Raw genomic sequence first — 13,343 nt, 5'->3', positions numbered from 1 at the left:
CACTATTACTATAAAGATAGTTGCCGGTGTGTCTTTATAGACTGCTTTCAGATCACATTTGCTCAGCATCAAAAGACTTCTTTTGTACTGCCAATCCTCACATCCAAGCTGGAATCTAAAAGCCACACTGCCTCCTATATCCTTGCCAGTCAGAATTGTACTGTGTTTGCAAATTAGGTGACAGTGCTGTTGCTGATGCACAAGGATGGCGTCAGTCCAGCTCCCTGTTCCATACTGTAATTGGCTTTGCAGTGCTACAGAAGTGAAACATTCCTTTTGTCAGAAAAAGCAGGAGCTACTTCTCAAAGACACACAAAGAGCAGACAGATTTTGGAGGAATGTGACATTCCGACAGAGCTACTTTCTGGAGTGTGACTCCCATGATAAAAGAAACTGAGGGAAAATATGGAACAACTCTGACCTAGAGGACACATTATACAGGGACTTATCCCCTTTACCATTAAAAAAAAAAGCCTAAAACACAAACAAACAATAAAACCGCAAACGAGTCAAATTCTTTCACTTGAGAGAGGTCTGGCGGGGAGCATTGCCTGTCCCTGAAGTGTAAGCTGCCTTTTCTAGGAAACTCAAAGAATTTCCTCAAAAATGGTTAACAGAACTATTTCTGCAGTTTTCTAATTCAGCCTCCCCTGGAGTGCATGTGGAAGGAGTAAGGATGGTGGCCTGGGGTAGGCTTCCAGTGCCACACCTGCAGGAAACCTCAGGAGGCACCAGCTGGGGAGATGTAGGGGAAGGACTGAAGTTTTCACCTTCAGAGTATTGACCAAAACGGACCACAGAAGCCTTGGTGGACGTCTCACATTGTTCTCCGGCAGAGAAACTTACTCCTTCTGACAGAGGATAGGGACATGGAGATCATGCCATTATCTCTGTCTTCAGTATGCTTGTGGTCATTGAATTGCATTTTATTCTTGCAGCCAATAGTTTGTGTGTGAGCAAAATGTTTTTTACAGATTTAGAAGGTGTCTAAACTTGGTCAGAAGCTATCTTAACTATGATTAGTAGCCCTAGCTATGTTAACACTCTTTCTAATCTAAACTTCAATGTGAAGGTCAGGAGCCACAACTCCTTCCTCAGTATTTTCCTTCTCTCTTATCTAATAACTTCCCATCATTATTATGACTTTAATACCAAATATTCTCTCCTCATGATAACACTCAGACACCATAGTTGAGTCCCTGCTCATTTTTAATAAGTCCCTTTGTGCAAGGTAACTTAACAGTTCTTCTCTTCTTCTGATAAATATTTCTGTCTTTTTTGGAAAACATTAATCCTGGATTTTATTCCATTGTCTACCGTGTTATATACCATCTCACTGTTGTTATTTCTGTGTTTATGAGAGGTGTCTTCAGTGCTGTGAACTCTTCCTCTTCTTTCTTCTCCCCGAAAAGAGGCCTTTCTCTGTGTTTGTAAGGGAAGTTTGTCCCCACAGTCCAGCACCTGGACATGGTCAATCTGCCAGAAAGGAGTCTCCTAAACAGGCCAAAGTCTGACCTCTGGAAGCTGAAGGTAGCAGTTCTGCTAACCACCCACCTGACTTCTCCAAGAATTGAAAACTATCATTTTATTTTCACTGTGCCCAAGACAGCCTCCAACCATTACATCACTCACAGGTCCTTCTCTGCAAACGACAGGTCCACTGGTTACCTTCCCTTGCTGGCTCACTCACCAGTGTGTCAGGGTTATCTTCCACACACTCCAGGAACCTCATGGACTGTTTCCTCTCCACTGTATTGTATTTCCAGTGGACATCTGGTAAATTGAAGTCCCCTACATGAAAAAGGACAAGCGATCATGCCTGGTGATCTCCCAGCCGCTTATAGAATATTTCCTACACCTCTTCATCGTGGTTGGGTTGTCTGTAACCGACTCCCACCACTCTATCTGTCTTGTTGTCCTTTGCCTTGATTTTTACCCACAAACACTCAACACTTCTACCATCATCATCAAGCTCTAGTCGGTCAAAGTACTCCCTAACATACAGGGCTCTCCCACCACCTCTCTTTCCTTGCCTGTTCCTTCTGAAGGGTTTATAGCCATCCATTGCAGCACTCCAGTTGTGTGTTGTCCTACCATGGTTCTCTGATTGCCGCTATATCACAGTTTTCCTGCTGCACAATGACTTCCAACTCCTATTGTTTGTTGCCCGTGCTGCGTGCATTTGTGTAGATGTACTTCCATTGGGCTATTGATCTCACCACCTCTTTCTGGGGAGACGCCTTAATACCTATGTGACTGTTCGGCTGGTGGCGCAAGTCTTGGAGCAGGTATTGATCTGCTGTTTCTTCTCTCATCATGTTATGCAATGGAAAAAATGAGAACATCACTACTTGTAAGGCTCCCGATGCCTTGCACTATTGTCCCAAGGCCCTGAAGCCTTTCTTGATTGTCCTTGGACTTCCTGTTGCAACTTCATTTCTGCTTACCTGAAAAATCAATAATAGATAATACAGTACCAGGGTAAGAGGTTTTCTTGCAAGATCTCTAACCCAGGCTCGAGAGAGGCAGCAGACTTGAAATAACTTTGAAGTGGTGCAATTTTACTTGAGCTAGGAGTCATTGTAATTGGCCTTGTTTGGTTATACTGCACATCCTTTCTGATATTGACAGTATGTTAGCACTTTTTCTGTCTCTGAACGTTTGAATGAGTACTCTTAGGACACTCAGGCCCAATTTATCCAGGCCTATGGATCTTAAGATACTTATTTCTACCTCTGTGTTTGACGCTTCCCCTTATTCATGGAAAATCCACTGTCAACATGATGTGATATCAGTATATGTGTGTATATATATATATATATATATATATATAATCATAGACTAGTTAGGGTTAGAAAGGACCTTAAGATCATCAAGTACCAACCCCCCTGCCATGGGAAGGGACACCTCAAACTAAACCATCTCACCCAAGGCTTTGTCCAACCTGGCCTTGAACACTGCCAGGGATGGAGCATTCACAACCTCCCTGGGCAACCCATTCCAGTGCCTCACCACCCTTACAGGAAAGAATTTCCTTCTTATATCCAATCTAAACTTCCCCTGTCTAAGTTTTAACCCGTTACCCCTTGTCCTGTCACTACAGTCCCTAATGAAGAGTCCCTCCCTAGCATCCCTATAGGCTCCCTTCAGATACTGGAAGGCTGCTATGAGGTCTCCACGCAGCCTTCTCTTCTCCAGGCTGAATAGCCCCAACTTTCTCAGCCTGTCTTCATATGGGAGGTGCTCCAGTCCCCTGATCATCCTTGTGGCCCTCCTCTGGACTTGTTCCAACAGTTCCATGTCCTTTTTACATTGAGGACACCAGAACTGCACACAATACTCCAAGTGAGGTCTCATGAGAGCAGAGTAAAGGGGCAGGATCACCTTCTTCAACCTGCTGGTCATGCTCTTTTTGATGCAGCCCAGGATACGGTTGGCTTTCTGGGCTGCTAGCACACACTGCCTGCTCATGTTCATTTTCTCACCGACCAGCACCCCCAAGTCCTTCTCCGCAGGGCTGCTCTGAATCTCTTCTCTGCCCAACCTGTAGCTCTGCCTGGGATTGCTCCAACCCAGGTGTATGACCTTGCACTTGGCATGGTTATACTTCATCAGGTTGGCATCAGCCCACCTCACAAGCGTGTCAAGGTCCCTCTGGATGGCATTCCTTCCCTCCAGGGTATCAACCGAACCACACAGTTTGGTGTCATCGGCAAACTTGCTGAGGGCTCCCTCAATCCCACTGTCCGTGGCAGTGACAAAGATGTTGAACAAGACCGGTCCCAACTCTGATCCCTGAGGGACACCACTCGTTACTGGTCTCCACCTGGACATTGAGCCATTGACCCCAATAATTTGCATGCAGCCATCCAGCCAGTTCTTTATCCACCGAGTGGTCCATCCATCAGATTGATGTCTCTCCAATTTAGAGTCAAGGATGTCGTGTGGGACAGTGTCGAATGCTTTACACAAGTCCAGGTAGATGACATCAACTGCTCTACCCCTGTCCATCAGTTCTGTAGCCCCGTCATAGAAGGCCACCAAATTGGTGAGGCAGGATTTCCTCTTAGGGAAGCCATGCTGGCTGTCACCAAGCACCTTGTTGTTTTTCATGTGCCTTAGCATGCCTTCCAGGAGAATCTGCTCCAAGATTTTGGCAGGCACAGAGGTGAGACTGACTGGTCTGTAATTCCCTGGGTCATCCATTTTCCCCTTCTTGAAAACTGGGGTTATATTTCCCTCTTTCCAGTCATCAGGAACTTCACCTGACTGCCATGATTTCTCAAATATGATGGCCTGTGGCTTCGCAACTTTATTGGCCAGCTCCTTCAGGACCCGTGGATGGATTTCGTCATGTCCCACGGACTTGTGTACGTTCAGGTTTTTAAGATGGTCTTGAACCAGATCCTCTCCTACAGTGGGCCCAAGGTCTTCATTCTCACAGTCCCTGCATCTGCCTTCCAGGACTTGGGTGGTGCCTTCGGAGCATTTGCCAGTGAAGACCTAGGCAAAGAAGTCATTGAGAACCTCAGCCTTCTCCAAATCCTGTGTAGCCAGTTCTCCCGAGAGCTTCCTGAGGGGGCCTATGTTCTCCCTAGTCTGTTTTTTATTTGCTACGTACCTGTAGAATCTCTTCCTGTTATCCTTAACATCCCTAGCCAAGTTTAATTCTAACTGGGCCTTAGCTTTCCTAACCTGGTCCCTTGCTTCCCGGACAACATCCCTGTACTCTTTGCAGGCCACCTGACCTTGCTTCCACTTTTTAAAAGCCTCTTTTTTCATCTGAAGTTTCTTCAGCAGCTCCTTATCCATCCAAGGAGGTCTCCTGGCCCCCTTGCTTCACTTCCTTCTAGTTGGATTTGCATTTGTTGACTCTCCATCCTTATTGAGTGAGTGATAGCCTGACTTGTGCTTTTAAATTGTAGCAAACTTTTAACTCATGTAAAAATCATGTTCTGTAGGAAAATTAAGAACTTCAGTGTGTGCATTACTATTTGCAAAACAAGCACATTTGCCTTCTCTTTATGCTCTCTGTTTTTATGTCCCACATGTAATTCTCGTCTCTAAACAGGAGAGACATCAATTTGATCGATGGACTCCTCAGTGGGTAAGAATCAGGCTGGATGGCTGTACACAAACAGCTGTGGTCAATGGCTCAATATCTGGCTGGAGACCAGTAATGAGTGGTGTCCCTCAGGAATCAGTGTTGGGACCGGTCTTTTTTAACATCTTTGTTGCTGACAAGGACAGTGGGATTGAGTGCGCCCTCAGCAAGTTTGCTGATGACACCAAGCTGTGTGGTTCAGTTGATACGCTGGAGGGAAGGGATGGGACCCAGAGGGACCTTGGCACACTTGAGTGGTGGGCTGATGCCAACCTTATGAATTTCAGCAAAGCAAATTGAAAGGCCTTACACCTGGGTCAAGGTGATCCCAGGCAGAGCTACAGGCTGGGCAGAGAAGAGATTCAGAGCAGCCCTGCCGAGAAGGACTTGGGGGTGCTGGTTCATGAGAAACTGAACAGCCAGCAACACCCAGAAACCAACATGTGCTGAGCTGCATCAAAAGGAGCGTGACCAGCAGGTCGAAGGAAGTGATCCTGCCTCTCTGCTCTGCTCTCATGAGACCCCACTTGGAGTATTGTGTACAGTTCTGGTGTCCTCAACATAAAAAGGACATGGAACCGTTGGAACAAGTGCAGAGGAGGCCACAATGATGATAAGGTGGCTGGAGCACCTCCCATATGAAGACAGGCTGAGAAAATTGGAGCTGTTCAGCCTGGAGAACCGAAGCTGCGTGGAGACCTCATAGCAACCTTCCAGTATCTGAAGTGGGCTTACAAGCATGCTAGGGAGGGACTCTTTATCAGAAACTACAGTGATAGGACAAGGGCCAATGAGTTCAAAGTAAAACAGGGTAAATTCAGGTTAGATATAAGCAAGAAGTTCTTTCCTGTTAGGGTGGTGAGGCACTGGAATGGGTTGCCCAAAGAAATGGTAAATGCTCCCTCCCTGGCAGTGTTCAAGGCCAGGTTGGACAGAGCCTTGGCAACACAGTCTAGCATAAGGCGTCCCTGTCCATGATAGGGGGGTTGGAACTAATTGAGCTTAAGCTCTTTTTCAACCATAGCATTTTATGTTTCTGCGTATTTTCCTCCCGCATTCCAGTTTGTGTTTTTTGGGTAATTTTTTCTTTTTTTTTTTAGAACTAGAACTGAAAAAACAGGAAATTATCTGACCACAAGATCAACTGGAGCGCATGGAGTGTAATGCCATTAGAAAGGTTTGAACATAAAACCTGAAGGACTTGACAGTGAAATTGATCATTTAGGAGATATTATATGTCAGCCCTTTGAAAATCCTGCAGAGACATCACAGACCTCTTAGCAGAGGTAACTCCCAACACGTCTCAGTGTGGAAAAGTCTGATGTTTTCTGTCACTTAGCTTATCTTGTTCCGTTATTTTTTCTGTATTTCCAAGACAACTGTAATTGCAGTTAATCTGTTGTAGGAATGTTCTGCTTGGGGAGTGGATTGCTTTTATTTTGGGCACTGTGCATTGGTAACTTGTCATTTTTTTTGCAGTTAATCCAAATATCCTCTCACCCCACCTGCATTTTGATGAAGCAATGGCTGATCAGATGTCCTCAGTGGGAGAATGACTCCATGATGCATAAATTTAGAATGACAAGTTTTGTCTGCGTTTACAGAAATGTCTGAGAGGACAATGAGAAGAAAAGACTGAAGTATTACAGTGGAAGTGGACAGTGAGAGGGAAGGGAGGTTGTTATCACTTTTACTGTATTCAAAGCTCTGTCCTTCTTTACATCTCTGCTCCTGGGCTGTACTAAAACTGAAGTCTTACTGTATGAATGGGTAAGTCTTTGTTCCTTGCGCTCTTGTGTGATATTTGTCTTGAAGAAAAAGGCTCCTTCAGTACTTCTGCTTATGAAGGAAGTTTGCTATTGAGAAGTGTTGAACACTGCTTAAGTCTTCAGTGGGTATTTAAAAAAAACAAAGAGCTTGTGACTGGAAGAGACAAGTTCTCTATGTAGTTGAATAACTTGTCATTTGAAGATTTTATGCTTTTTAGTTTACCACAGGATGCTACAAGAAATTTCTTCCAGTGACTAGGAGGACATCCAACACATAGCCAGGCCTTAGCAGGTGTTTGCCACATGCTGTTGTGATGGCTAGGATTAGCTGTTACCCAAGTGAACAAACATCTGTCTTCTATTATTCCCACAGACTTAATTTCAATTCATGTCAATGTTCTTATCAGTATGTGACAGTTGATTTGGTTCTCCAAGGTTCAGTATGAGGACTTGTGGCAAAGTATGCAGTAAATGTGCCTTTCTATGCAGGGGTGCAATTTCTTCCCAACAGTGATTACAGGACTTCCCAGGTCATATGAACATGAAGAAAAGGAAACTTTTCCTATCAGCATGTGTGGTGATTGTTTCCTAAGGATTTTTTTATTCTGGCTATACAAAGCAGATAAATCTTCAAGACATATCTTACCCAAAAGCAAAGTTTACTGTAGTAAACTCCAATGGGAAATAAAAACCTCAGATATCTTTTTTTTTTCTTTTAATTTTTGCATGTTTCGCAAGCTGCAGAACAGGGTCCAACAAGTACAACAGACCTGGCCTGTTTGGTTGTTTCCTCTCTTGTGGCCAGATTTCTCTTGCTAGTCCTCTCCCAGTCCTCTTTTAGGCTATTTATTTTTGCCTGCATACTGACTGACAAACAGAAATCCAGGCAAGGAAAATATGTAGGACGCATTTCCTAATGTTTCATCGGCCTTTAGAAAGGAAAAATCTTTTGACATTACAGAGTGTTAACCTGTTATTTATATAGTAAAGAGCATTGTGATGTAGAAAATGTAATTAATCCCTAGGAAAAGTTTCCATATAAGAAAAAAATGAGGCCACTGTCAGGACACAACTCCATTTTCACAGACTTTCTTCTCTAGCATTTTCCATGGCTTATTTCAGCTCACTTCAGGGAACTGCTTTGAAGTCTGCTCTTCAAGATGTGTTAGGAGATTGGCTGTTGGTCTGTTGTTTACTTAATTGGATTTTTTGTCCTAGGACGTAACTCAAGATTTTAAAATAAACTTGTTGATCTGAATTAAGATGAAAGGGTGAAATCTAAAAAGCATTCAAAGCTAATCAAAATTTCACTGCTATCAATCAAAATATTTCTGTAACTGTAGAGCATTTTGTTACATTTTGTCTTTCCACCCAATCAGGGTGAGGAAGAGAACAAAAGCTCTACCCAATTGGAGGCCATCTCTATACCACAAACCTTGTTTACTGGGGAGAACTTTAACTTACCTAACATCTGCTGAAAGGGCAACATGAAAAGTTGCAGTCAGTTTAGAACACTTCTGGAGGGTGTAAAGGGTAACTTCTTCATAAAGAGAATGGATCGGCAAACCAAGGGTGAGGCACAGTTTGACATCCTAGTCAATAACGGGGAAGATGTGGTTGAAAAGAGGGTAACCCATATCAGCCTTGGCTGTTGCAACCAGGAATTACTGGAGGTCAGGAGCCTAAAGGGTGTAAAGAAATTGAGCCGCAGCCCAGCTCATTCAGAATACTGGTAGATGTGATCCCTTAATGCAGGTCTGATGGGAAAAGGAGAAGAAAAATCTTCTGGCTCTTGGTCTGCCAAGCCATTATCTATTGTATTTGAGTAGTTGTGGCAGTCCAGTGAAGTTCCTGATGAATGGAAAAGAGGAAATATAAACCCCATTTTTTAAAAGGGGAAAAAGACCCAAGAAACTACAGGCAGGACAGTCTCACCTTGGTGCCCCAAAAGATCTTGGAGTAGATCCTCTTGGAAACTCTGCTAATGCAAACGGACAGTAAGAGGGTGATTTGTGACAGCCAGCATGGCTTCACTAAAAGCAAATTGTGCTTGACAATTTAGTGGACTTCTACAATGGGGCCGGGTCATTAGTGGATAAGGGAAGAGCAACAGACACCATCAACCTGGATTTGTGCAAGGCTTTGACACGATTCCACATGGCACCCTTATCTCTAACTGGAGAGGCATGGATTTGATGGATAGACCACTCGATGGTTAAGGATTTGGCTGGATGTTGCATGCAGAGAGCTGTGGTCAATGGCTTGATATCCAAGTGGTGATGAATGGTGGTTCTCAGGGGTTGGTGTTGGGACTGATCCTGCTCAACATCTTTGTTGGTGACATGGACAGTGGGATTGATGCACCCTCAGCAAGTTTGCTGATGACACCAAGCTGTGTGGTTCGGTTGATACGTTGGAGGGAAGGGATGGGATCCAGAGGGACCTTGAAACTCTGGAGAGGTGGCCAATGCCAAACACATGAAGTTCAACCAAGCCAAGTGTGAGGTCCTACACCTGGGTCAGGGCAATCCCAGGCAGAGCTACAGGCTGGGCAGGGAAGAGATTCAGAGCAGCCCTGCCGAGAAGGATTTGGGGGTGTTGGCTGATGAGAAACTTAACATGACCCAGCTTCAGTGTGCACTCACAGGCCAGAAAGCCAACCTTATCCTGGGCTGCATCGAGTGTGACCAGCAGGTCGAGGGAGATGATTATTTTCCTCTACTCCACTCTTGTGAGACCCCATCTACTGTACTGCGTCCAGCTCTGGGGTCCTCAACATAAGACAGGTATCGACCTGTTGGAGTGAATCCAGAGGAGGGCCACAAAGATGATCAGGTGGCTGGAGCACCTCTGCTATGGAGACAGGCTGAGAGAGTTGGGCTTGTTCAGCCTGGAGAAGAGACACCTAGGGAGCTAGCAGCAGTTAAGACCAGCACCATTGAGTGCTGTATGAGCAAGTGCACGCAGGGAGATGGAGGGAAGTGATTATTCCTCTCAACTTGGCATGTCTTGGATCACACCTGGACACTGTGTCCTCTGCTTTGGTCTTCCCAGTCCAAAGTAGACATTGACAAACTGGAGTGAGTCCAGGAGAGGGATACCAGGTTTCGCAGAGGCTAGAGCACCTGCCTTGTGGGGGAAGCCTGAGAAATGGGGCTGCTTCAGCCTGGAGAAGGCTCAAAGCAGCCTTCCCCAACTTATAGGCAGGTTATTGAGAAGAAAAGGTCAGGATCTCTGTAGCAGCGTGTAGTGGCAGGACAGAAGACAACACCTATAAGCAGAAAAAATGTAAGTTCAGACTTGATATAAAGGGAAAACTTCCAACATGGGGACAGTCCAGAGTGGAGCAGGTTGCCTGTAGAGGATATGTGGTCTTGCATCCTTGCAGCTTTTCGTGATCAGGTATCCTCAGTGATGCTGCTTTGAGCAGGTTATTCTACTGTGTACCTCCTGATATTCTTTCCAATCTGCATATGATTCTATGACTTTTTTGCTTACATTTAGAAGAACACAGAAACTGTTCTGTGTTTTGAACAAAAATCCTGTAATTTTACAAGAAAATATCAGACAAAGATTTTTCAACGTTTCTTATCTTTTCCCTACCTTTTTTTTTTTTTTTCCCCCAAGGGATTGTGGTAGCCTAGTTTCGAAAGCTCAGTTTTCTGAAAGCCAAAATATTTTCTTGAAATATAGCTAACCACCTCTGTCAATTGAATTTCAGCTTCTACATCATTCAAAATTAAAGGAAATGCTCAGGATGATATTGGGTCAGTATGAAGGAAAGTCTTCATTAGCAAAAAGATCTTTCTGCCAGGTATTCTGTTGACAGACTTCCTTCTCCCACCCTTGCTTTGCTAAAGCCCATACTTGTTAGCCTGCCAGTCATATGGAGTTTTTGACTTCACTTTTCCATACAGCAGAAGATGAAAGTGATTGGAAACTAATGGAAGCTCTGTTTATGGGCAGACCCTTCATTCTACTCTGAGTTTCAAATATCAGATCATGATTTAAATTGTCTATGCATTTAAACAGATGAGCCATCTGAAAATGCTATCCTAGCTGTCAAACACTGGAGACTGAGAAAAAGCAATTTGTATCACTTTGAGTAATTTGGACAGAAAATTACTGTATTTTTATACATTGATATTTAGCACCTATAACCTTTTCTGAAAATTTACAAAATCAATTCATAGCATCACTTTCATGAATACTTTAAGCCAAAGGTGGGTTAGGCCCAAGAAGACTATTCTAGTGTTTATCCAGTCATGAGCAAGCTGTAAATGTTATTCACTAAACAAGTAATTGTGGTGATAGATTATGTTTGAAGCCATCTGCTTTTCTTCTGTGTCTAGGACTGGGTAAGAAAAATGTATAACAAAGGAGTCAAACTACAGTAGGTGATACAATGCTCATTGCAAATGATTTTTTTTTTTAATGTAATCAGTGCTTGGAGATAACCTAACCTTATGAGCTGCTGCAGATACATCTCGTGTGGTTTGAAATCCCCTTCCCCATATCAGCTACTGGGTTATAAGTACTGATGACAAAATAGACATCAAGAAACATGCATGATAGACTTTCTCACCAGACCTGTGTGGCCTTTGTCAGTAGCTTTGTTTTGAAACTTTTTTTTTTTGTCTTCTAAGAGTTAGTAAGGATTTGGTTATTTATTTGGGGACCTGACAATGAAAATAATGAATGATTTGGTGAGAATGAACAGTAGCTTTCATGCATAAATATTTTCAAGGACTTGTCAAAATTGTAAACTTTCTTCAAGAAAATATTTGGCCAAAGAAGTTACATAGAGCCTGCAGCACATAGACAATCTGCTGATGGGTAGTTGTAAGTGAGAACAGATTGTTAAGACAAGTCTGTAATCAAATGTGGAGACTTCAGAACTGCTCAAGATTTAAATAGATCAACAAATCAATAATTCTGTATTGCTGTTTTGATTCCATTCAGTGCTGAACCCTGGTGATCATAAAATTAGGCACATTGAAATTAATGTTAAAACCTTCCATGCTATCAGCATGAGTCATGTCATCTGCATGGTAATTGTAGTATTCATAAGAAAACTGAAACACTTTATAAACTATAAAAAACAAAAAAAATTATTTCAAAAGATCCATTCATTTCCAGATATTTTTTAGGTCTCAAACTTTTCTGAAATTCCCTTTATAAATTTGAGAAACTATTATTTCTATATCATCTTTTTATTTTCCCATGCTACTTTTATAGTTTCAGGTGTATTTCCTAAACCCACAACCTTCTGCTTATTTAAATCTTCATGTGCTAATGGCATGGAAGTTTAATTTAATCTTTCTTTGTTCATGATCCTAAATCACTGTGTTCAAACCACACTCCAGCATTATATATGTATAGTTTTCCTTGAAATGGTATTGTTTATCATTGGTACTTTTTTGACATGACATTTTTGAAGCGATACTATGCATTTTTGAAGTGATACTATACAAATGTGTGTAATTCAGTAATTCCAGCTAACTCTTGCCTTAACTTACATCTTTTCTCTAGTTAGATAGCATATACATATACCTTAAAATTCTGTTTTGCTATGATACCAAGAAAGAGGAAACCAGCCAAACAAAAACTGGAATATAGCCCTCTTGATGTTTGGGCTGCTGATAGTAATGAGACTATTGCGCTTCTTGCCACGTGCATGTCTATTACTATCTTCTTTTCTTTCCTCCTCTTGTATTACACTGCAGGTCAGGGATTGTTTGCTTATTAAAAGACGAGAGCATTCGCAGCAAAACAGATCTTTGATCTTTGTTCCAAACAAGTGGTATGTGTAAATAAATAGCAATTCAACTAAAGTCTATTGTTCATCAGCAGGCGTTCAAATCCATGAAGTTACACCAGTCTAAAATATTTTTTATACATATTCCTTTTGGTTTTTTTTTTTTGGTACATACCTAAAAATACTGAGCATATTTTACCACATCTTTTTCCCTTTAAAAAAAAAAACAAAAAATCTCATCCTCCCCAATTTAAATTGGACCAAAAGCTTGTAAATCAGCCTACCTTGGAAGAGTTAGCAAACAGTTCCGGTAACACACATTGTTTAGAGCAATCAGTCTCTCTAATCTCTGTTGTCTGTCACAGAAAGATGCCAACTATCATATTTTATTACAGTCGCATGATAAAATAGTTGTGATGAGCCATCTTGCTTCAGAAAACATGTAGACAATGATTTTGTGTTGATTAGTGATGATTACTTTTTATGGTTGACTTCATAGGTTGGTGTTTTTTGGCTTTAATCTCAAAATAGCAGTTTTGGAGAAATTATTTTAATTTCTTACCTTTATCATAACCATCTGATGCTCCCAGTCATCCAGATTCTGGAGACTTGCAATTCTTCTGTGAGGAGAAAAAAGGACACTTACTCCTGGATGAACATACCCAAGAAAATGTCTCAGTTGAATTAATTTGATACAACTATTTCAAGATCA

The sequence above is a fragment of the Pezoporus wallicus genome, unplaced genomic scaffold (assembly GCF_028554395.1).
Source record: "Pezoporus wallicus isolate ANWC-B61680 ecotype Strahan unplaced genomic scaffold, APGP_CSIRO_Pwel_v1 contig_2997, whole genome shotgun sequence".
Taxonomy (NCBI): Eukaryota; Metazoa; Chordata; class Aves; order Psittaciformes; family Psittacidae; genus Pezoporus; species Pezoporus wallicus.
The sequence above is the reverse complement of the archived record's forward strand: the minus strand, read 5'-3'. Positions refer to the sequence as shown.